This window comes from Balaenoptera physalus (assembly GCF_965194825.1).
Source record: "Balaenoptera physalus genome assembly, chromosome: 15".
NCBI classification, from domain to species: Eukaryota; Metazoa; Chordata; class Mammalia; order Artiodactyla; family Balaenopteridae; genus Balaenoptera; species Balaenoptera physalus.
Window position 1 is genome coordinate 58,858,135 of NC_138894.1, and position 21,093 is coordinate 58,879,227.

The window sequence follows — 21,093 nt, forward strand, 5'->3', positions numbered from 1 at the left end:
CGTTACTTGTCTCCCCACATGTCTCCGATAAGGCTGGCAACCCGGAGCCCTCCACCTCGGAGCACCTGGGCCAGCGGGTCCCCCGGATGGTGCTGAGGGCATGCATCCCAGGCAGAGGGACTGCTCCGAGCCGTCTGGGATGCTTCTCAGCCTCGAGTTCCGCCTCGGACAAAGGATGTACTCAACCATAACGCCCATGGGACCAAAGGCAAGGCGGCAGGTGGAAGCAGAGCTGCAAAGATAGCAGTCGTTGGAGGAGCACGGAAAGGTCAGTGACCCTGTGAAACCGAAGCACTGTTTGGAGGTTTGGACAGGGAGAGCGGAAGCACGGAGCGGGCTCCTAATGGAAGAAAGGTGAAAAGAGAAAAATCAATGATGCGGGAAGCTTCACCTCACATCCTTCAAACGGCTGCTGGGGGAAGTGGGGGAGGGCGAGCAGGATCTGGGAATGTATTAGCTGCCTGATCGCGTTACCAAGGGAGTTGTGGAACCCCGGTGCCCGGCGGCCTCTCAGGAGATGGCAGATAATTACGGATGGATCTCTGGTTTGACACAGCTCCGTCTCAGGGAGAGGGATGGAATATATGACCCCTTCAAGGCCCCCTTATCTGTACCAAAGCAGGTTACTGCAAGACAAAGAGAATTCTGGCAGCTATCATATAATTAGTTGTGTTGTATGCTTCCTTTAGCTTTTTAGAAAATCTCCCAACGAAAGTCCTAAGCGCTCCAGACCACAATGAATTTGGGGAGTTCACTACCCGTCCCCAGCTGTCTTTTATTTAAATAATAAAAGCTCCAAGCCCCTGAAATCTTGATGACAGTGGCTTGATGGGTAACAAGAGCAGGATCTTCAGCTTTCATTAGAAACGTCTGTGTTTCTCTTTGGTTAAGGGAGAGCGGAGTATGTTGGAATATTAATGCAGAGTATTTAGATGAGGCTCTTAATTTGAAAAGAATGTGAGAATTAATGCTTGAGTTTAATCGGAGCCTGAATCATCACAGATAGATTTTTACCCTCTTCTCCTTAATCAATTTCACCCTAATTAATTCTTCTGTGGCTAAGTCTTGTTGCATTAGATAGTCTGCTGATTATTTCCACAATCAAGAGACTGTATATTCATGCATTTTTAATAAGGGACGACTGCATCCTTTCTCATAAGTGATCCTGCTGGTTGGCCGTTGCAGCAGCTAAAATAATTATAGAGCAGATTACTTACTTTTAAAGCATTGTTTGCTGTCATATTCATGCTAGGTGACAATTTGGAAGAGCTCCTAAGGCTGCTGTAATCTGGCAGAGGAGCTGGGTATTTAAGTGGCAATTTTCAATGTCAAGTGCTGTTTATTCATAGGTCAATGCCTTTTTTAAAAAAAAATAAACACAGGGGTAATTTGGTCCTGCTGGCTGATGAAGCCATGTGCTACAGGCTTGCAGGCCATTCTAATTCTATGCTTAGTCGAAAAACTTGACTCTTAGAAGGACCTGCTTCTGAAGGCTGCGGGGCACCTTCTGCCTTCAACCACGACTGGTCCAAACGTGGTTGTTCATGTCTGATTATGACCTGTGTGATGGGGTGTTCTCGTATCCGACTCTGCAATCTAGAAGGCTTGAAGCAGGGGACACGGTAATTTCAAAGCCTCAGCTGTTTTCTGTTTAACAAGAGGACAGAAGGAAATCCACCTAAGGGAATAGACTGCTTTTTATTTTGGGAAAAACACTGGGCTTTTTGATTATGCAGAGGGAAGGTTGGCATTATTCCGGCATGGACAGGTTGAGACAAGAGGAAAGCAATGGTTATGCATACCAATACAGAAGGCTCTCTTTCTAGTGGGCAGACAGAGCCACCACTCATGGCAGAATTTCACTTGGTGGAGGAGAGGCTTTCCTCTTCTCTCTTGGGGAAAACAGAGTTGGGGCCTGAACTCCAGGCAGGGGAGATCTGGCCAATGACCCTCCTGCCTGTGAGAGTTGAGTTAGCTCTGCAGTCTGATGGTGGCCTGAAGGCAGTGTGGGGCTGGGGAGAGGCATGCAGGGCACCCCAGGCCATGGGTCAGTGGACTCTAGGAGAGCCTGTAGGCAATCTCCGACTTAATTGTTTTCCTTCTGTAATTTTAACTCTCTTTTGTCAACCCCAAGCCTTCAGCAGTTTTCTTAACCTTACAGCCTTAAAAAAAAAAATAAGAGAAGAGCCCATATCCACATTTGGAACAAAGGTGGGGCAGGAGAATGTGATTTTCCTTTTGACCTCCTACTCTAAAGCCTGTTCAAGGAGGCATGGTGGTCCTGGAGCCCACGTGAGGGGCCACAGATTGGCCTTGGGGAAGGAGGAGACTCATGGGATCCAGGGAACGATAGAGGCTCGGGCTGAGGCCTTGCTCAGGTGGGCAGGTGCAGAAGTGGAAAGAGACAGACTTCCTTCCCCATATCCTGGAGAGAGAGACCTTCAGAAGGAGAAAGTACGGCTTGCAAATTACACAGCACGGGTTGTTGGCTAGCGGCCATCTGGGTTGCCCTTAATATACACTGCAGTTGGCCAGAGTCTCAGAGGTTGTCCTGCCCTCCCTGCTCTCCACACCAGCTGTTCAGGGAAATTGCCAAACTGTAGCAGCCTCTAGCTCATTTCCCAGGAACGCCACCGCCAGCTGCTCTGCGGAGCTCAGAGCCAGCAATTAGAGGCGCCATTGAACCTTAGGTCATAACTCCCACCCCTACTGCAGATGAGGACACTGACCAATTCTGGGGCCATTACTATCTGCAGTGAAATGATCAAAGGAGGTGAGCTGGCCCCGCAACTCCAGCTCCCACTTCACTGGTAGGGAACCTGGGCTCAGAGAGGTAACATGACTTGTTCAAGGTCACTCTATTGATCAGCGACAGGTTTTTGACTTGGGTCCTAGGTCCTCCAACTCCTAATTCAACACTCTTTCTGGATAGCCCATCACTCAGGTGGATTTCTTTTTTTTTTTTTTAAGAGTTTTTTGATGTGGACCATTTTTTTTTTTAAGTCTTTATTGAATTTGTTACAATATTGCTTCTGTTTTCTGTTTTGGTTTTTTGGCCGCAAGGCATGTGGGATCTTAGCTCCCCGACCAGGGATCGAACCTGCACCCCCTGCATTGAAAGGTGGAGTCTTAACTGCTGGACCATCAGGGAAGTCCCCCTCAGCTGAATTTCTTTTTCGCTGGAGAAAAAGGGGCTGGCTCAGGACATCCAGCCAGCTTGCCCTTTATTTACCAGATCGCCAAACACTTGCTCAGGTCTTGTCCTTCCAACCTCCTACGCTCCTTCAGGAGTCTTAAGGACACCTCCTTTGATCATTTCACTACAGATAGTACCAGAATTTTTCAGTTTTCTCATCTGTAATATGGAGATAATAGTAGGAGAGGTGATTATTAATTGAGTTAATTCCATGTAAAGAACTCAGAACAGTGTGTGGCACATAATAAGTGTTCAAAACAGGGTGTATGTGAACTCAACTCATTTTGATTATGTATGAAAGGCTGTGCCCAAAGGAGGCTGCAATCCAATAAGAGTCAAATTTGAGTGGGGAAGGCACTATGATCCCCAGCATTCACCCGTCAGTCGGTGGTCCCAGAAGCTGGGAAAGGAACAGCAGTCCCCTAATAGTCCCCAGTCACCTGCTCTGGTCAAACCAAACCACAGTGTGAAACCCAGCCCTGAGGCTGTGGGGTGCAGGAGGGGAGAGCGAGAGCAGTGGGTGATGCACTTACACTTTCATATCAAGCCTCCTTGGGTGCTGGCCTCACTTACCAGGTTTAGTTCTGCAACTTCTGTCCTGCGTTTCATAACTGGGGAGCCTCACTCAAGGTGTAGGACCCCAGAAAGGTAAAGGTGTAGTATGGGAGTGGAAGAGGGCAGAGGACCTCCGTTTCCTCAGAGCAGTAGGAACCTCCCAGGCTACATGTAGGGAACTCATTTTGTTTATTTTTTCCTTTATTCTTTGTTCCCCCTTCTCTCCTTTCCTCTAATGTTAAGTCCCTCACTCCTTGCATCCCAACCCCAGAGCTTATCACAGAAAATAAATCAGACTGAAGGGAGGGGGCAGTTGCAGAGACCATTTCAAGGAAGTGGTTTGACCCCCTCACCAAGGTAAGTAAATCCTTCAGAATTAGCTTGTAAAGTGGACTGGAGAGGAAGGAGATCTTCCAGGGAAGCCTGTAGCCCCAGGGCTGTTGGCTGAGCTCTAGGGCCCCTGGAGACAGATCCAACTCTGTCCCGAGAGCTAGGCTGGCTTTTAGCCCAAGCTGCCTGGTGGTGCTGGAGCACCTGTGAGGCGGTCTCAACTCCGACCTTTGCTCTACGCTCCCTCAGGCCAGGGACTGGGTCATAGGTGCTTTTCTTTTCTTTCATTTTCATTTTTATTTTATATTGGAGTATAGTTGATTAACAATGTTGTGTTAGTTTCAGGTGTACAGCAGAGTGGTTTGGTTATACATATACATGTATCTATTCTTTTTCAAACTCTTTTCCCATTTAAGTTATTACAGAATATTGAGCAGAGTTCCCTGTGCTATACAGTAGGTCCTTGTTGGTTATCTATTTTAAACGTAGCAGTGTGTACATCATAGGTGCTTTTTTTTATGTTTTGTTTTTAGAATCAAATGTTTTCTTCATTTTAAACTAGGTTTGTTACTTTTTTTTATATATATATATTTATTTGGTTTCACTGGGTCTTAGTTGCGGCATGCAGGCTCATTAGTTGTGGCATGAGAACTCTTAGTTGTGGCATGCATGTGGGATCTAGTTCCCTGACCAGGGGTGGACCCTGGGGCCCCTGCATTGGGAGCGCAGAGCCTTAACCACGGTGCCACCAGGGAAGTCCCATCATAGGTGCTTTTAAAGCACAGGATTGGGAGTCCAAAGATCCAGCTTGGCCTGGGGCTGGTCTACATTTGGGCTGTGTGAACTGGGGTGAGCCTTTAACCTCTTTGAACTTCAGCTGTCCTCATTTGTAAAATGGGGAAAATACCTACCTCCTGGGTCTGGCTGAGATAATGTAAACTAGTGTTCTGTGAACCGTGAAGTTCAATACTAAGGGTAGTTATGAATACTTTTACTGATTTAAAAAAAAATCATCATTATCATTTCCAGCTCCTCTTGAGGGGCTTCATACAGTGTAGGTGCTCAATAAGTAACTAATCGTGATACTGTGATTTATAATAAGAAATATATATTTCTTCTTCTTCCTTTTCTGGTCTAAGAACTCCTTAAAGACCTTGAAATTTCCTAAGTGATTAGAATGATAAAGGTGCATTTTGTTATTCATAACAAGCCTCTTTCAACCACTTTTGAGTTTATGTTAATGTGGTGACTTTTAGAAAGCCCATAGGTAACCTAATGATGGGGGCTGGTTGCCAGGGGAACCAATGTGATTAGAGGGTTGCAACTTTCAGCTCCCCCTCCACCTCTAGGGGAGACTGAATTCAATCACCAATGATCAATAATTTAATCAATCGTGCCTCTGTAATGAAAACTCCTTAAGACCCAAAAGGACAGGGTCCAGAGACCATTCAGGTTGGTGAACACATGGAGATTCGAGAGAGTGGCCCCGCCAGAGAGCAAGGAGGCTCTGTACCCTTTCCCATGTATCTTGCCCTGTGTATCTCTTCCATCTGTCTGTTCCTGAGTTATATCCTTTTATAATAAACCAGTGATCTAGTAAGTAAAATGTTTTCCTGAGTTCTGTGAACCTCTCTAGCAAATGAATCAAGCCTGAGGAGGGGGTTGTGGGAATCTCTGATCTATATAGCTGGTCATTCAGAAGCACAGTGACAACCTGGACTTGCAACTGGTATCTGAAAAAGGGATGGGGGACAATCTTGTGGGACTGAGCCTTTAACCTGTGGGATCTGATACTATCTCCAGGTAAATAGTGTCAGAATTCAATTAAATTGAAGGATACCCTGCTGGTGTCACAGAATTGGTTTTTTTAAATCTTTTATATAAATATGTATATGTATATATATATATGTATACATTTTTTGAAGCATAGTTGATTTACAATGTTGTGTTAGTTTCAGGTATACAGCACAGTGATTCAGTTTTGTATATATATGTCTGTGTGTGTATATATATATATATATATATTATATATATATATATATAATATATATATAAAATATTCTTTTTCAGATTCTTTTCCCTTATAGGAGTATAGTTCCTTGTACTATGCAGTAGGTCATTGTTGGTTATCTATTTAATATATAGTAGTGTGTATATGTTAATCCCAAACTCCTAATTTACCCCTCCCCTGCAAACCCGGATAGTTTGATGGGCGGAAAACCCACACACCTGGTGTCAGAAGTGTAACAGTGTTGTAGTGGAGTATTGAGAGTATAAGAGACATGCAGGAGGAGTGCATGTTTTATTTTACACTGACGATGTCAGCTTTTTCTGCATGAAGCTTGCATTGGTCAGCTTAGACTAAATTATTCTGTGTAACAGGCAGTCTCAATCACAAAGGGTTATTTCTCACTCATATTACTTGTTCATTATTCAACTCTGTTCCATGTCTTCATTCTTAGACTCGGGCTATAGAGGCAGAACCTCTCTGGGGCATGTTTATCTTCTGGGAGAGGAAAAGAACAATGAGGAACCACTCAATGGCTCTGAAAGCTTTATGATGTACATCACTTCCATTGGGAAATGAAGTCACATTCAACGCTGACGTCAGTGGGGCAGGAGGTATACTCTTCCTCTAGGGAAGAGCACCAGGAAGGGACAGTGTAGGAGGGGGTAGCAAATAGTTTTAAACAAACAGTAATCTACCCACATAGCAGTTCCATATTTTGAATATACTATGGCTGTAAATATACTCATGTTTATGTAATAATAAACTAAGTATTACAGATTTTGCTGTACATTAAATCCATATGACTTGTCTGTCCACCTACATTTTGCCTAACCTTCAATGCCCACATCAAGTCTCACCTCCTCCATGCAGCCTTCTTTACTGATCACAGCATTTATTGCCTCTACAATTCATTCTGCTACTCTTGCCAGCCTTTATTGGCTGCTGTTCTATATGTGTCTTATTTCCCCTAGTAGACAGGGAGTCTTGAGAACAGGGACTCCATTGTATAATTCACTGGGGATCTCAATCTCTTCGTGGAAAGTACTCAGTATATTCTTATGGAGACAAGTTAAATACTTTAGTATGGAATTTTATTTTTAGGGAGTAGTCCTCCATGCTAATGTGACACAATTCCCATTTTGACAGATGGAAAAACTGAGGCTTCAAGAAGTTTAGGGTATGGTCACAGTCAGGACTGGCCTCCCAGACTCCTGAGACCACCCCAGCACTCTTATCCCCCAAGCTGCCTCTCACTGCTCCATGGTGTGCATGTCTAAAACGTGTTTAATCTTTATGAATCACTTCTGAGACCCATGTTCAGGTCTGTCTGTGATCTGTATCACTGAGGTAAGATAAATGACATCCACTGGAAGGTCAGCTGCTGAGTATATTGGGTTAAAGGAGCTAAGGAAGTAAATCACTCGGTAAATGAACTTTGAAAGGCTAAGATGTTAAACTCCAAGCCAACCAGGATTTAATTTATTTGTTCCTGAGGTCAATGCCATTTTTATTGCATGCTAATAAAAGCCTGAGCTCTGTTGCCAAGATTCAAAAGAAATCCTAGTTGTCATTTTTCCCTCCATTGGTAATAAAATGGAGACTGTCAAATTCAGGAAGCCTAGAAGAAAAGGAATAGTGGAGAAAACGCAGAGCATTTCTCCCCTCCCCTGGTCTGTCACCTCTGTATTCAGGACGGATGGAGTCATGTCATCTTCCTCATCTGGGTTGTGGTGCTCTAGGAACAGAGATCCCTTCCTGGGGCCAGCATCCCCCTTTGGATAGCCACTTACTTTGGGCCAGAAGGTGGACAACTCGGGGCTTCTGCAGATGTCAAGCTCAGTAGAGGAGCCCCCTCCCCCCAATCTAGAGCCCTTGATTCCCTATCTTTGCTCATCCCAGACTTCTCATGCCCATTCTCTTTAACTAGCAAAGCCACTGCCAACTCCACACGTGCCCGGTTCACTTAGACTCTAAGCCATTCAAAATGCTTCTTCTCCCCCTGGAATTCGCTCTTCAGTTCTCAGAGTCATGCCATATTCCATGCTTGCTTCAACATCTAATGTAAAGACTACCTGTTCCAGGAAGGATGCCAGGCTTGGATTCATCTGGATGCCATCATTCCAGGGTACCACCCCACTTTAGGACAGTTACACAGAGCTACGTCCATGGGATCTGCTTGACATCAGCATGGCACAGGGGAAAGCACACCAGTCGGAGGAGTCAGGAGACTAGGGATCTAGTCTTTTTTTAAAATTAATTAATTAATTAATTTATTTATTTATTTTTCGCTGCATCGGGTCTTCATTGCTGAGAATGGGCTTTCTCTAGTTGCGGAGAGCAGGGGCTACTCTTCATTGTGGTGCACAGGCTTCTCATTGCTGTGGCTTCTCTTATTGTGGAGCACAGACTCTAGGCGTGCAGGCTTCAGTAGTTGTGGCACGCAGGCTCAGTAGTTTTGGTTCGCGGGCTCTAGAGTGCAGGCTCAGTAGTTGTGGTGCACGGGCTTAGTTGCTCTGCAGCATGTGGGATCTTCCTGGACCAGGGCTCAAACCCGTGTCCCCTGCATTGGCAGGCAGATTCTTAACCATTGTGCCACCAGGGAAGTCCTAGGGATCTAGTCTTACTCTTACAGTTGCTGGATGTGTAGCTTTAGGCAAGTCACTTGATGTCTCTGGGCTGTTTTCCTTATCTACAAATATAAGAGTGCCTACCTTACTGACCTCTTCCAGTGGTTTGTAAGAATCAAGAGCAATGACATGTTCCTTCATTTAACAAATTCTTAATGAGCGAGTGTTCTCTGCTAGATCCTAGGGATACAGCCATGGATAAGAGGAGCTCAGTTCCCACTTTCTTTTAGCTTACGCTTCAGTAGGGGACATAGGGAATCAAATCATCATTGAAACAACCACGTGTCTTTGTTATCTATTGCTGTGTAACAAATCACCTCAAAATTCTGTGGCTTAAAACAACAATCATTTTATTATTCCCTGTCTCAGCTAGGTGGTTCTTGCTCAGGGTTTCTCATGCAGTGTCAGCCAGACGTTGGCTGGAGCTAGAGCTAGAATCATCTCAAAGGTTTCCTCGCTCACATGTGTGGCCGTTCATACCTGCCCTGTTGGCTGGGATCCCAGATGGACCTGTTGGCTGAAACACCTACATGTCGTCTTTTCATGTGGCCTGGGCTTCCTCACAGCATGGCAACTGGTTCCCAAACAAGAGAGCAAGGCAGAAGGGCATGGCCTTTTTATGACAAACTTGAAAGTCATTTGGCTTCACTTGTGACATGGCCTCCTGGTCAAGGCAGTCACAAAGGCTCGTCTAGATTCAAGGGAAGGGACACAGATCCCACCTCAATGAGAGGAATGGCAACATCATGTCATAAGAAGAGCGTGTAGGATGGGATGTATTGTGGCAACCATTTTTGTTGGGTTTTTTTTTAATTTTTTTTGGCTGCGCTGCGTGGCCTGCGGGATCTTAGTTCCCTGACGAGGGATTGAACCCGTGCCCCCTGCAGTGAAAGTATGAAGTCTTAACCACTGGACTGCCAGGGAAGTCCCATGGCAGCCATTTCTGGAAAGTACAACTTGTTTCATTACGATAACATGTAAATGCTTGGATGAGTGCCAGGCAAATAGGAAATGGTCAGCCAGTGTTAACTGTTTGCTCTTAGATGCTTTGAAGGAAAATCATGTGATTTCTGATGATTCCTAGAAAGGCCAAAACATTGTGCAAATGTGAGGGATTGGGTTTTTTATTCTGTATTCCATGGTACTTTTTTTTTTTTTTAAGCCATTTTAACTTTAAGTTTCTCAAGAGCAGAGACCACACCTTCTCACCTTTTCTGGATTATTTCACTCTTTTGATTCATTACCAGAAAATATCAGCTCCCTCATTGATTGTATAGGTGAGATATAAAGGAGATGTTAAGAAGTGGGGAATAAGGTTGGCCTGTGAGAATGAAACTAGAAAATCAACACATAATGGATGCAGTCATGTGTGTGTGTCTGTTTTATGTATTTAGTTATTTTATATATATATATAAATATATACATATTGCTGTAACATATTGCTGTGTAGCAAACCACCCCAAACCCAATGGCATAGAAGAATGGTCATTTGATTGTTCAGGATTCTGAGGCAGGAATTTAGGCACGGCTCGGCTGGAACACTCATCTTTGCTTCCCCTGGGGTCAGCCGTGGCGTCTTAAGAATCAAGACGGCCTTAGTCACATATCTGGGTTCTGGCTATCTACTGAGGCATCTTGGTTCTTTCCTGTGTGGCTTCTTATCTTCCACACTCTCTCCATGTGACCTCTCCAACAGGTTAGCCCAGATTTCTTTCCATGAAAACTAGTTTCCTAGAAGTCAAAAATGGAAGCTGCAAGGACTGTTAAGGCCCGGAAGTCCCAGAATGTCATTTCTACCCTAGGACCAGCCCAGATTCAAGGGGAAGGGAAACAGACTCCATGTGGGATGGGTGGGATTGTTGCAGCCATCTTTGGAAATGATCTACACAACATATAACAACAGTGGACATCTGGACCCCACCATGTGCCAGGTGCTGTTTTAACAGCTTTATGTGCATTAACTCATTCCATCTTCACAACAACTCCATTAAGTAGGGTCCATCAGTAGCCCCATTATGCAGATGGGTAAACTGAGGCAGAGAGTTTCAATAACTTGCCTGATACAGATTGTATGCCCAGAGCCCATGCCCTATGGGCCATTCCTGTGCTCTACTGCTGTTCCTTAAAGAGCTAACAAGGCTCACAGGCTGCGCCAGAATAGTCAAAATAATATGAATAACGGCAATTAAACTAACCATCTCTTGAATGGCTAATATCAAGCACAAGGGGCTTTACATAGCTTGGTTACTTCACTGAATCCTCATTTCCACCCCAGAGCCCTGCAAGCTAGCTCTTATTCTCCTTATTTTGTAGATGAGGAAAAAGACACAGAGAGGTGAAATCATTTGGATAATTTGCCCAAGCAAGATTTAATAGTAGCCAACTAAGTTGCATTAACCAACCTGGGGACATGTGTGGATAGCAGGGGCAAGGGGGCAGACTCCCCAGCACTGCCTATGGGGCGCAGCCTCAATCCACAGACATCCTGGCCCCGGGCAGGGAGAGGCCCGGGCTGGCAAGAGGCTGTCGCAACCTTCTGCCAGTCACTACCTGGAGTCCCTTCCTCCCTTGCTGTGGCTCCTTGCTCACCACACGGCCTTCTGCCTGTAACTCACCTCCCTGCACCGGGTGCCTGGTGAGAAAAGGGACGCAGGCCCGTAGAGGTAGGGGTCCCAGTCTGCTGGGCAGTTTACTCAGGACTCCCGTCCTTGCTGTTCGCTTTGCCTGGAATGCCTCTGATCGTGGCTCTGAGGAGGTGGCCTTACCTTAGCTAAGTGGCCCCCCTTCCTCATATTCCCCACACCTAACCCTGGTGCTTAACATGCTCTATTAATTATTTATAGATTAAAAATATCAACAGACTATTTTTTACAGCAGTTTTGGGTTCATAGCAAAATGGAGCTGAAGGTATGGAGCGTTCCCACATAAGCCCTCCCCTCCGCACCTCCCCCATGCACCAGTGTGACACCTTTGTTTCCTCATTATTGACCAAAGGCCATAGTTTACATGAGGCTTCACTCTTTTTGTTGTACATTTTATGGGTTTTGACAAATTTGTAATGGCATATATCTGACATTATAGTATCATACAGAGTAGTTTTATTGCCCTAAAAATCCTCTGTGCTCTGCCTATTTATCCCTGCTTCCCCCAAACTCCTGCTCCTGGCAACCTTTGATCTTTTTACCATAGCTATAGTTTTACCTTTTCCAGAATGTCATGTGGTTAGAATCTTACGGTGTGTGGCCTTTTCAGATGGGCTTCTTTCACTTAGTAATACGCCTTTAAGGTTCCTCCACGTCTTTGCATGGTTTATTAGCTCACTTCTTTTTTATGGCTGAATAATATTCCATTGTCTGGATGTACCACAGTTTATTTATTCATTCACCTTCTGAAGAACATCTTGGTTGCTTCCAAGTTTGGGCAATTATGAATAAAGCTTCTATAAACATTTGTGTGCAGGTTTTTGTGTGGACATAAATTTTCAGCTCTTCTGGGTAAATATCAAGAAGCTTGACTGCTGGATTGAGCAGTAAGAGCATGTTTAGATTTGTAAGAAACTGTCAAACTGTCTTCCAGAGTGTCTGTACCATTATATAATCCCACCAGCAATGAATGTGAGTGTCTGTTGCTCTGCAGCCTCACCAGCGTGTAGTGTTGTCATTGTTTTAGATTTTGGCCATTCTTAATAGGTGTGTAGAGGTATCTCATTGCTGTTTTAACTCACAATGACACACGATGTTGGGCATCTTTTCACATGCTTATGTGCCAACTGTATTTTCTGTGGTGAGGTGTCTATTTGTTCAGATCTTTCCCCCAGTTTTTAATTGAGTTGTTTGTTTTCTTATTGTTGAATTTTAAGAGTTCTTTGTGAACATTTTGGTTAACATTCCTTTTCAGATATATCTTCTGTAAATATTTTCTCCCAGTCTTTGGCTTATTTTCTGAATCTCTTGATAGATGTTTATTTTTTTCTCCCCAACTAAAATGTATGTTCTATGAGATTAGAGACTTTTATTTATAGCTGCCTAGCACATAGTAGGTATTCATTAAATATTAGAAAGAAGGGAAGAAAGAGAGAAAGAGAGAAGGAGAGAAAAGAAAGAAAGAAAGAAAGAAAGAAAGAAAGAAAGAAAGAAAGAAAGAAAGAAAGAAAGAAAGAAAGAAAGAAAGAAAAAGAAAGAAAGGAAAAAGGAAGAAAGGAAGAAAAGAAAGAAAGGAGGAAAGAATTAGCATTCTGGTCTATATATCAGTGTTTTATTACTCTGGTTGATGTTAGTCTATCCCTAAAAGACAATCCACCCTCAGCCTGTTGACAACATCAAGTTTTGGAGCCTGATGAGGGATAGCGTCAGACTCTGGAAAAGTCATCAAGGGATGCTATGGCCTTGGGAACCCTCTTGGGAACCAGCTGGCCTCTTCCCTTGGCACCACCCTCTCTCTTGCTACACAGTTTCTTTCTAACATCAGCAGATTGTATTTCTTATGGGTGATTATGGGTCTTCAAAACGGAGACCCTCTCCCGACTATTTTGCCTTCTACAAAGGAGTGTGTAGTCATGTCCAGTTTTGCCAGTCCTGTGTCAAAGAGTTCCTAAGGCACTGCCCCAAAGGGACCACCAGCCATTGGCACTGTTGTGGGCCGTTTGCATGTAGTTCACTTGGCATTGGCTGCTTTACTCTCCCCAGTTTCTGCCCTTTCCCTCCTGCAGCCTCTAGACTCTGCTGGGCTGTGAGAGTTGATCTGGACCTGGAATTTGTTTTGCTGTATCACCTTCCCCAAAATAGGTGTCAAGTTATTATGTGTTAATCCCCTAGGGACCCCTGCTGTCTCTGGAGTTGGGAAAAGGGTAGATGGGAAGAGATGGGAGTGGTGGTAACATTCTTTTATTTATTTATTTATTTATTTATTTATTTATTTATTTATGGCTGTGTTAGGTCTTCATTTCTGTGCGAGGGCTTTCTCTAGTTGTGGCAAGCGGGGGCCACTCTTCATCGCGGTGCGCGGGCCTCTCACTATCGCGGCCTCTCTTGTTGCGGAGCACAGGCTCCAGACGCGCAGACTCAGCAATTGCGGCTCACGGGTCCAGCTGCTCCGTGGCATGTGGGATCTTCCCAGACCAGGGCTCGAACCCATGTCCCCTGCATTGGCAGGCAGACTCTCAACCACTGCGCCACCAGGGAAGCCCAACATTCTTGATAATACTAATTTTTTGAGCACTTACCCTGTGTTGGCCCCATGCTAAGAACATAATATGTGTTATCTCGTTTAATCATCAAAAACTCAATAGGACAGGCATATTATTACTATTATCATCCCCATCTTACAGGTGACCAAACTGAGTCATAGAGAGGGTAAGTACATTTGTCAAGGTCAGACAGCAAACAAATGGCAGGGCCAGGATTTAAGCTCAGGACCCGTGCCATGATTTGGCCACCACAGTATAGCCCTCTGTCTCCTTGCCCGCTACAAAAAGTAATGTCTCTCTTCCTCACAACTCTGCAGAGGACACAAAATTAGCCTTTAGTACCTGTGATTCCAGCTGCCCGCCTGAACCCTGGAGTCTTCCCCAAGGGTACCCCCCTCATGGAATCCTCTCCAGACTCTGGTGCTTCCCACGGAGCCTCCCTCCACCCCGAAAGGAAACCTGCAGCTTCAAGGCAAAGGTGTCCCCATCTCACCCTTCAGTCCTCCTGGAGCTCTTACTAGCAGTACCTTCTCAAAAGCCATTCAAGGAGACATTGTGGGTTCCAAAATAGAGTATTTAAATGGTTTATCGCCTCATAAACAGCACTCCGCAAGGACGCTGCAGGCCCATGTTGACTGAAATGCTCAGTTCCTGTATTTTCGGGTTCGGATTTACCTTTCCTGGCTGTGGGTACTTCCTTATTCCAGGCAGGCTGACCTTTGTCAGGGGGAGGTTGATGTGCTGGGCTGGCAGACTGCTCCTCCTGCCTTTCTGGGTCTGTGTGATGAGGAGCCAGAGGGACGTTGTTCCTCTCTCCTTCAGTCTGAGTGAGCAGGGTTTATCCAAGGGATAAAAAGCTTGTTAGTGGGGAGGGGAGCGGGAGAAGGGACCAGGAGACCTACAGAATCCAAGAGCCACGTCCTGAGGGTCCTCCAGTGGCGCATCTCCTGGGAAAACAGCAGTGGCTAACCGTGTACATTAACCTCCAAGTCCTCACAGCCTCTAGTATCCCCACCCACAGATGAGAAAACAGAGCCCAGAGATCGACTGTCCCCGGTTATTACACAGCTAACAACTGGATCCACTAAAGATGGTTCAAGGAGATTTCAATTCGAGAGGTGAGGGCAGGGTTAAGGGACAAACAAGACTGTTGAGTTACCCAGAGACAAGCGACCGCAAGATGTTCTGAACACCCACAAGCCTAAAGGATCAAGGAGTGGAAGAGTGGGGCCAGAAGTGGGTGAGACCTGGACCCATGGGGGTCGGCCTAGAGTCACAGAGGGACCCAGCCACTGCCAGTACCAGGATCCAAAGCAAGGAGGGAACAGGGAAGAAATACCCCGACTCTCATTTCTCCTGCTCTCCCATCCCTCCCGTGGCTCCCATTGGCCAAACCCATCCAGAATCCAGGTGATGCAGCCTAAAGGGGTCAGTCGTCGGGGCACAGAGCAGGAGGGTGGAGGAGGGGACGTGTGTGTGTGTGTGTGTGTACGCGAACGGAGTGCAACCAGCGTAGCAGTGCAGCCGGATTTTGAGCCATGAGCTCTTAAGAGTCCTTGTGCTTTGCTGCAGTTCTTTCAAGCTGAGACGCCCTTTTACCATGCAGCATCAGATGGACGCGCTGGCCTGGCTCACCTATTTATTAATTAGGATGATCCTTCTCCCACTTTTCCCTTCCTCCTTCCTCCTGTAGGAACCTCTCCTAGAGAATGAAATTGCCTGAACCCAGGCTTCTGGCCAGCTGGATCCCACCATGGCCCTGACTGCTGATTTCATGGTTTTTTTGTTTGTTTTGGGGTTTTGTGCTTACTTGGCTCGCTGATGGATCCTGGAGAAATCTTCTCCAGTTTCTAACCAGCCATTTCCCCTCCTCACCTTCCACCAGTACCAGCTCAGTATTTCCCCCTAAGCCTTGCATTTCTCTACGGATTTTGCTGCCCTTACCATGAGTGGTCAGCTGCTGGTGGCATTACCGCTGTTCTTCTGGGCAGGGACTAGGTGAGTGTTCTGATCGTCCAGGCCAGACAGAAGCTGAGGCAGTGCTGACTCTCTTGGGTGGCACCCCAGATCTGGTGTGAGCCACAAGGGGTGGTTGACTGGAAAACATTGGAACACTGAAAGGTGGTCCCTCTGATATGTCAGGAAACCACTTTCAGGGCAAGAGGGATGGAGAAGAGTTTATCTTCCACCGTGTCGAATGTGGCACCAACAAAATGTTGGCTAGAAACTCAGGAACATTTGAAAGGGCCCCCACAAAATCTGTGAAACTGTATTTTCTATCTGCAAGCTTTCATCCAGGTGCGTCCACGTGTCTCTCTTTCCCCTGCAGCTTCTAGACCTGCTAAACGTGGCTGCTCGGAAGGTTGCACCACAACACCATTCCTTGGGGCGGTGGGACTTCTGGATATTCCTGTCAAACCTGAATTCTTGACTTCTCACCTACTCCCTTCCACCCACCCACCTGGACACTGATCTCTAGTGTCTGTCTGCCTTGCATTTCAGTCATCAGCTTTACAAATGATGATGATGATGATGACGATAGCCAACATTTTCCATACTTTAGCTGCTATTCCAAGTACTTTATAAACTCTAGATAATTTTGTCTTCACAACACTATTATTATCCCATTTCACAGGTGAAGATAGCCAGGCTTAAAGAGATCACATGATTTGGCCCAGATCACACAGCTAGTAAGTCATACACAGATCCTGAATCCAAACCTAGAGAAGCCTCCAGAGCCCACATTCTAGCCATGACTCTGTATTGCCTACTGATGGCAGGGGGTGGGTTTTTCCTTCTTTCTTTTTTTTTTGAAGGCTTTATTGAATGATAATTGGTATACAATTAACTGCACATATTTAACAATACAAATTGATGAATTCTGACATATGTATACAGCCATGAAACCATTGCTATAATCAAGATAATGAATATGTCTATCACTCCCCAAAGCTTCCTTGTGCTCCTTGGTAATCCATCCCTCACTCTCCCCTCCTCCGTTCCTAGGCAACCATTTGTCTGCTTTCCATCTCTATAGATTAATTTGCATTTTCTAGAATTTTATATATGGAAGCAGACAGCATGTCCTTTTTTTTGGTCTGGTTTCTTTCAGCATAATTATTTTGAGGTTCATCCATGTTATTGCATGTGTCAATAGTTCATTCCTTTTTATTGCTGAGTAGTGTTCCCTTGTACATATATACTAACTTTGTTTATCCATTCTCCTCTTGATGGATATTTGAATTGTTTCCAGTTTTTGACGATTACAAATAAAACTACTAAGAAAACTCAAATACAAGCCTTTTGTGGACATATGCTTTCATTTCCCCAGGGTAAATACCTAGGTGTTGAACGGCTGGATCATATAGTAGGTATATATTTAATATGATAAGAAATGGCCAAACTATTTTCCAAAGTGGTTGTACCATTTTACTTCCCTCTCAGCAGTTTATGAGGAGTTCTGGTTGCTCTATTTCCTTGCCAACATTTGGTATAGTTAGTCGTTTTAATTTTAGCCATTCTAGTAGATATATAGCAGTTTCTCATTGTGATTTTAATTTGCATCTCCCTGATGACTAATTATATTAGACATCTTTTCAGGTCTTATTTGCCATCTATCTATCTACTTTGGTGAAATGTCTGTTCAAATTTTTTGCTCATTTTAAAAATAATTGGATTGTTTGTCTTATTATTGAGTTGTAAGTGTTCTTTATATATTCTGGAACATGTCCTTTGTCAGATAAGGTTTTGCAACTTTTCATATGCAACCTTTTCATTTTTATAACAGCCTCTTTTAAAGACCAGAAGTTTTATTTTATTTTATTTTTTAATTGAAGTATAGTTGATTTACAATGTTGTGTTAGTTTCTGGTATATAGCAAAGTGATTCAGTTTTATATATATATACACATATATATATTCTTTTCCATTATAGTTTATTACAAGATACTGAATACAGTTCCCTGTGCTATACAGTAGGACCTTGCTGTTTATCTATTTGATATATGGTAGTTTGTATCTGCTAATCCCAAACTCCTAATTTATCCCTCTCCCACCCCCTTTCCCCTCGGTAACCATAAATTTGTTTTCTATGTCTGTGAGTCTGTTTCTGCTTTGTAAATAGGTTCATTTATATCATATTTTAGATTCTACATATAAATGATATTTATCTTTGTCTGGCTTACTTCATTTAGTATGATAATCTCTAGGTCCACCTCTGTCGCTGCAAATGGCATTATTTCATTCTTTTTTATGGCCGAGTAATATTCCATTGTATATATATACCACATCTTCTTTATCCATTCATCTGTGGATGGACATTTAGGTTGCTTCCATGTCTTGGCTATTGTAAATAGTGCTGCAATGAACATTGGGGTGCATGTAGCTCTTTGAATTATGGTTTCCTCCGGGTGTCTGCCCAGGAGTGAGATTGCTGGATCATATGGTAGCTCTATTTTTAGTTTTTTAAGGAACTCCATACTGTTCTTCATAGTGGCTGTAGCAATTTACATTCCCACCAACAGTGTAGGAAGGTTCCCTTTTAAAGAACAAAAGTTTTGAATTTTGAATTTTCTTTGACAGTTTGTGAGTTTTTTTCCCCTGGCAATTGTCTGAAGAGAAGGTGTTCTCTCTTTTATTATTATGTTTATTGTGGTAAAATATACATAACATAAAAGCAACATAGTTCCCATTAATGGTTTACTATACTTGAGACCTTAAAGAGATTTAACTAACTGTTCATTTGGTGCAGTTTCTGCTGAATTATTACCATTTTAACTATTTTTAAGTGTACAGTTCAGTGGCATTAAGTACATCACACTGTTATAGTTTGTATTTTTTCAATCCTTTTAAAGAATTTTTGGCAAGCTAATGGTCACTGAGACTTTCTCCTGTGTTTTCTGTTAAAGGTTTCACAACTTTAGACCTTATAGATCAATTTGAAGTTATATTTTGCATATGAAATGGTCAAGCTTCATTTTTGTATAGGGTTAAACACTTGTTCCTGTACCATTTGTTGAAAAAATTCTCCTTTTTTCATTGAGTTACACTGACACTTTTGTCAAAAATCAATTTTTTTCCCACTATTTTTCTGGTTTGTTTTTCGCTCTAACTCTTGACAGGTTACCTTCTGACTTCACATACTGTCTTCCTGTATAGACTCCCCCACTTGTCACTCTGCACTGATCTGGCTCTGACCTTCCCTCCTCACGGGTTGATAGATTTTTAGTGGTATTTTCCAGATATGACCTAATTCTTGCCTGTCCCCTAAACTGCAGCCAGCCTTGCTGCAGCCTCCCTTGCCTGGGCTCTGTGCCCAGCACCTGGGTCCCGCTGTTGCCCACAGTCTTGGTGCCGTCAGAGTCCTGGAGGGCAAGGGCTGCAGATGGGCCCAGCTCAGGGCCCAGGGAACTCTAGCACAGCGGACTTTCCCAGCCAGTTACTCAGGAAACCCTGATACGGGAGCCCAGAGAACCAGCCCTCATAGCAAATGACCTTCTCAAGACCTCCCTGGTCATTGAGGCCCCATTAAATCCAGAAATAAGATATTGCAGACAAAATATTGATGGATAACCTGAACAAGGGAAATGCAGAGCCTTGCAGATTAGTGTTCTCCCATAAGGAAAGAAAACCTTATTAAGCATACCTTTTCAAGCACTATGGAGCCCATGTATCCTTATATGATTTAGAGGCAGAAGAACCACAGTGGTGATTTCTGCCTAATCAGCCATCATGTCTGATTAACAAAACCTGGAAGAAGCCTTGGGGTGACTTCTTTACATTGTTTAGACTTCTCTGACAATCTGGGAGACTGGGAGAGTGGCTCAAGTTTGTTGAGAGCCATCACTCTGTATCCATCAGGGTGGACCCAGGGGATGTTGATCTCAGCAGGGGCTGTGCAGCTTACCTCCCAGACTGTTCATGTTAGACCCTCAAAGCAGTCTGCAAGAAGGACTTCTGGAAGGGTTTTGTTCTGAATTCAGTTAAAAGAGGACACTGCACAGAACATCCAAATCAACGGTAAGGCTTTATCATGCAGCAAAAACATTTTCCACAAGGAATAAAGAATCCCTGTAGTAGCATATGTTCAGGGGAACATTTGAGGGAGGTCATATCCTAGTACAAATACCCCTCCATATCCAAGAGGCTGGAAGGGCAGACACCATGAATGAACATGTCTTGCGTGGGCCCTGGGCTCTGAGTTGTTTCTTCAGCCACTAGCCGCCCTTAGGCTCTTGCCTTTGTGAGCCAGTAGCTCTAGTCTGGGAGGTGGTCAGACGTGAAACAGAGTTTTATGTTAGTGTTGTCCTACCTGGTTCATTCAGGGATGATCCCATTAATACCAAGTCCTAACTCAAGTCCCCACCTCCCCTGGCAGGAAGTGGAGATGCACACAGCCTGCTTCGCTTGTGGGCCTTGTCAAATGGACAGAGTATGTGGATGTGACTGGGGAAACAGAAGGAAGGAAGGAGGCATGGATTAACATCATCATATGCTCATTTGCCACTTGGCCCTGGGTCTCGTCTCAGAGAAATTAGAACAATGCTCGTCTCTTTCCCGGTTTGCTTGGGAACAGAAGTAAATCAAAGAGGCTTATGCTGGCTCTTGACTCTGACATGCCAGGATGCTAGGGACTTTCATCTTTTCTCAGGCTGTCACTTCCCCAACAATAAGTGCTGTGAGTACCAGAGGGGAGAAATAACCTCCCCTGTTCTGGGAAGTGGTGAGGGTGAGAAAACTGATAGAAAAGTTTTTCATGGTAAGTAAAGTCTTATAAAAAATGAAGCATTTTACAAATGATATGACCACTACAGGGTTAATATCCAAAATATATAAACAGCTCATACAACTCACCATCAAAAAAAACCAGTCTGATTAAAAAATGGGTAGAAGACCTGAATAGACATTTCCCCAAAGAAGACGTACCGATGGCTAACAGGCACATGAAAAGATGCTCAACGTCAGTAATCACCAGAAAAATGCAAATCAAAACCACAATGAGATATCACTTCACACCTATCAGAATGACTATCATCAAAAAGACCACAAATAACAAATGCTGGGGAAGATACGGATTAAAGGGAACTCTTGTACACAGCTGGTGGGAATGTAAATTGGTACAGCCACAGTGGAAGACAGTATGGTGGTTCCTCAAAAAACTAAAAATAGAACTACTGTATGATCCAGAAATT

General features: G+C 44.1%; 1 protein-coding gene across 3 annotated transcripts in view; it reads left to right on the top strand.

Moving 5' to 3' along the window:
• LOC309644250 (uncharacterized protein) overlaps positions 1 to 21,093 on the top strand; it is a 70,733-nt gene that overhangs the window by 31,447 nt on the left and 18,193 nt on the right. For 2 of the 3 annotated variants that reach the window (XR_014254307.1, XR_014254309.1), the window contains exons 3-4: positions 33 to 268; positions 6,544 to 15,341. The gene's annotated coding sequence lies outside the window, so the exon portion shown is untranslated. Of the gene's footprint in view, positions 1 to 32; positions 269 to 6,543; positions 15,342 to 21,093 lie in introns of those variants that run through there. The other variant, XR_014254306.1, reaches the window with a different exon arrangement.